The sequence below is a fragment of the Otolemur garnettii genome, unplaced genomic scaffold (assembly GCF_000181295.1).
Source record: "Otolemur garnettii isolate 467f Iridium unplaced genomic scaffold, OtoGar3 scaffold00020, whole genome shotgun sequence".
Lineage (NCBI taxonomy): Eukaryota > Metazoa > Chordata > Mammalia > Primates > Galagidae > Otolemur > Otolemur garnettii.
In genome coordinates, this window is record NW_003852415.1 from 26650236 (window position 1) to 26654816 (window position 4581).

At 48.8% G+C, this 4581-nt stretch overlaps 1 pseudogene; it reads right to left on the reverse strand.

Annotated features, from left to right (window-relative positions):
* Positions 1-2087: 2087 nt before the first annotated feature.
* On the reverse strand, positions 2088-2775 carry LOC100943532 (annotated as a pseudogene).
* Between the last annotated feature and the right edge of the window lie 1806 nt (positions 2776-4581).

The following is a 4581-nucleotide window of genomic DNA, read 5'->3' on the forward strand; positions in this document are numbered from 1 at the left end:
AGACCCCACTTATGGGGAGCCTCACCCCCCACCCCCTGCTCTGAGTCCTTGGAGGAGGGTGGGAGGTTCTGAGGCTGCCCCATTTATTCCCTCCCTGTGGGACTTCTCTTGGAGACCGGGAGGCCCATCCCTCTATGAAGGTTGCAGTTTCTGCAGAGGATTTATCCACATACCTGTCACCCTCTTGGCCCAGAACTCTGCTGGCCCTTTTTACCTGGGTGGAACCTATGCTCTGTAACTGCCCTGAGGCTGCCCCCATCCACACCGTCCTAAATTATCCCTTCAGTATCCAAATCTAGGAATGTACTTTCTGCAGAACCCTGGACAATCCAACCACTGCCCTTTTAGATGAGACAGCCAATGCTTGAGAGAGGGCTGGTATAGGAGGGGAGGAGCAGACCTGGACAGGGTGCAACTAGGCCAAAGGGACCAAACGGACAGGAGGAGACATGCTAGGAGGCCAGGCAGGAACAGCAGGTCTGGAGCCAAGGCAGAGTCTTGCACCCTGATGCCTTCTGCTCTCCCTGGTACACAGACACCCCTTGAGGGGTGGGGGGAGTGCAAAGAAGAGAGAGAAGAAGGTGAGACACTACCCCAGGGTCCTCCCAGGAGAGCGTACAGGAAGAGTAAGGAAGTAAGTTTGGGAGATCCACGGGGCCCAGCCGGCCAGGAGGCAAGCTGAAGCCAGGTCTGTGTCTGGCCTGCAGGCCTGGTTGGCCCCCTCCCATGCTGTCAACCTTCTTTGAAAGGCCTAGGGATTAGGTTTGCCTGTTCAAACCTCCCGCCCTCAAGTCCCTGGCAGGCTGAACCCAGCCCCAACTCTGGGGCCCCCGGATGCAGCAGCCCAGCCAGCCCATTCTGCCAAGACCATCTGGGCCCACTTAGGCCTGTGGCCGGGGGGCCAGAGGCGCCCTGGCCAGGCAAGGTTCCCAGTGGGGACTGGGGGGGCTGGGGGTGTCCTGCAGCTTGAGGGACGCCCGGGCCTGGCCTCCACACGATGGCAGCATGCTCGCGCTGAAGCCCGCTGGGGCTGCCTTGGCTGGGCCCGGACCCTGCACCGCCCTGGGCTCCGTGGCTGTGCTCTCCTGGCTTTTAGAGCTACTAAGACATCCCAAATGCTGTCTGGGAAACCTTTACATCTCTCCCCATCCTCTGGTTCTCTGGGGCCCAAGAGGACTTCTTAGGGCCCAGGTCCCTCAGGTGCACCTCATCCATAGGGAGACTAGCCCCCCAAGGTGGGCCAGGCTGGGGCACAGATGACTGAGGACCTCTATACCTCAAATAGGCTGAATTCTCCTCATACCACCCAGAACCCTCCAACCCCCTAGCTGGCCTCAACTTTCCCCTTTTGTACCTGAGGATGCTGGCTGGGGCTGCCTGCAGGATAAGTGTTTCCCTGAGTTGGGTAGTGTACGGGGGATGGGGTGCAGTCAGGGAGACCCAGCCCAGGAAAAATGAACAGATCCACCTGCAGGGCAGCTAAGAAGGAGCTTAGACCCAGATCTAAAATAAAATAAAACCAGGGCAGGCTCCTCTTTGCCCTCCTGAGATAGGGTAGCCTCTTGTCAAGGTGTGGGCTGCCCTGTCCTGCTTCTTTTTTTTTTTTTTAAATAAAAAAAAATTGTATTTACTTAGAAGCATGCAGAATGTCAACAAAACAGCTGCAATTTTTTTTTTTTTGCAATTACTGAGTGGTATTCAGTTAACAGAACAACAATTATTTCGCATAAGCTGCATCAGAGACAACTGAAATTGAAAAAACTACCATCCCCATATATAATTTGTGCTGTGCACCAACAACAACCTGCTTTAAATTTCCATGCCAATTTACAACCCCCAGGCAAGGTTAGTGGCTACTGAAAATACCACCAGGACAGGGCTATCTAAAGACATATTAGGTAGTGTGTTAACTATACAAAAAAAGACACCGTACAGTTTAAAAACAAATCTTACAGAGCCTTACATTTCAATTTTTTTCTTTAAAAGGAGTGAGTTGTGTACAGGGGGGTTAAATGCTTTATAGACAAGAAAAAACAACTGTGCTAGAACCAACTTATTCATCATCATCTTCTTCTTCTTCTTTCTCTCTCCTCCTCCTCTTCATCCTCTTCATCTTCCTCCTCCTCTTCATCCTCTTCACCTTCCTCGTCTTCCTCCTCTTCTTTCTTTTTCTTGCTTTTTTCAGCCTTGACGACTCCCTTTTTTGCTGCATCAGGCTTTCCTTTAGCTGGGTATGCAGCAATATCCTTTTCGTATTTTTCCTTCAGCTTTGCAGCCCTCTTTTCATCAGGCTGCTTGTCACCCGCAGCAGTGTTACTCCACATCTCTCCCAGGTTCTTTGCAACGTCACCAATGGATGGGCCAGGATGTTCTCCTTTGATTTTTGGGCGATACTCAGAACAGAACAAGAAAAATGCCAAAGGAGGCCTCTTGGGTGCATTGGAATCCTTGAACTTCTTTTTTGTTTCCCCTTTAGGAGGGATATAGGTTTTCATTTCTCTTTCATAACGGGCCTTGTCTGCCTTTGCCATATCTTCACATTTTCCTTTCTCTTTAGCAGACATGGTCTTCCACCTCTCTGAGCACTTCTTAGAAAACTCTGACAAGTTGACTGAAGCATTTGGATGCTGCTTCTTGTGCTCCGCCTGACAAGTTTGTACAAAGAATGCATATGATGACATTTTGCCTCTCGGCTTCTTAGGATCTCCTTTGCCCATGTTTAGTTATTTTTCCTCAGCGAGGCACAGAGTCGCCCAGTGCCCGTCCGGCTCTCACTTGCCCTGGCGCTGTCTCTCCTGTCCTGCTTCTGTAGCTGCCTTCTCTCCTCTTTCCCCACCAACTTCAGCATCTGGTGCCCTAGCCAGTCACATACTGCCTGCACTTTATTTCTCTGCTTTCTTGGATTCTTTCTGTCCCTAAATTCCTCTGCCTTCTCTCTCCTCCACTCTGAGCTTTGCAACACCCTAAGGGACCCAGCACCAAGGCCAGGATCTTGGCAGGCTTGGGTCTTAACTCCAACCCCAGAAGCTGTGCTTCTTGGCCTTATAGGGGAGGCACATGTGGAGTGTTGGGTGGGACTTGTAAATTTAGTTGAATAGAGGCCCCCCACTCTAGTCCAGGGGCTGGTAGGTGGAGGCTCCGTGTCTCTAACTAGGGCACGTAGTTGGGAGCAACCACAAGTTCCATTCCTACACCAGATGGGGGATTGCGGGGTAACCAGGCTCAGGCCCATTTCTCTATAGCAGAGTGCTCAACCAGGGGCAATTTGCCGCCAGATAACATTAGATGATGTCTGGAGATGTTTTAAATTTTAATAATTTTATTGTTTTAAATTTATTTTTCCAATTTAATTTTTGTTTACTTATTTATTGAGACAGAGTCTCACTTTGTCACCCTTGGTAGAGTGCTGTGGTGTCACAGCCCACAGCAACCTCAAATTCCGGGGCTGAAGTGATTCTCTTGCCTCAGCCTCCCAAGTAGCTGGGACTATAGGCGCCTGCCACAATGCCTGACTATTTTTAGAGGCAGGGTCTCGCTCTTGCTTAGGCTGGTCTCAAACCTGTGAACTCAGGCAATCCACCCGCCTTGGCCTCCCCCGAGTGCTATTTTTATTGATACATAATAATTATACATGTTTTGGGGTACAAGTGATATTTTGATACATGCATATAATGTGTCATGATCAAATCAGTGTATTTAGGATCTCTGTCACCTCAAACATTTATCATTTCTTCATGTTGGGGCCATTTCAACTCTTGTAGGTATTATGACATATACCATAAATTATTGTTCAGGACAGTTACCCTCCTGCACTGTTGAGCACTAAACCTTGTTCCTCTGTCTAGCTGTATGTTTGTACCCATTACCCAAACTCCCGTCCTCCTCATTTCCCTTTCCAGCCTCTGGTAACCATCTTCCCCATTCTCTATCTCCAGGAGATCTACCTTTTTCTTTTCCACATATGTGTGAGAACATGTGATCTTTGTCTTTCTTTGCCTGGCTTGTTTCACTTAACATAATGCTCTCCAGTTCCATTTATGTTGCTGCAAGTGACAGGATTTCATTCTATTTTACAGCTGAGTGCATAGTATTCGCCCCTTTACATACACTGTTTTCTTCATCCATACACCAGTTGATGGGCACTCAGGTTGCTACTGTATCGTGGCTATTTTGAGTAGGGCTGCAATGAACATGAAGGTGCACATATCCCTTTGATGTGGTGATTTCTGTTGCCCGGATTAATTTTTGATTGTTACAACCTAGGGAAGACATGGTGCTACCAATATCTGGTGAGTGGAGGCCAGGCACCCCACTAAACATCCCACAGTACACAGATAGTGCTCACAGCAAGGAACAGCCAGCCCCAAATGTCCACAGGGGCTGCTCACTTTGGAAGCAGATATACTAAAATGGGAATGAGATAGAGAAGACACCACTATCCGTTACTGAAAATTGATGAAACCGACATTTACCACAGGATGATTTTATAGAATGGAAAGGATACACCCATCAAGCCGGAAAAATGTAATCTGAGCGTTGAGCACCAGGCTTGTGAGTCTCAAACGTGATCTGTTTATTTCT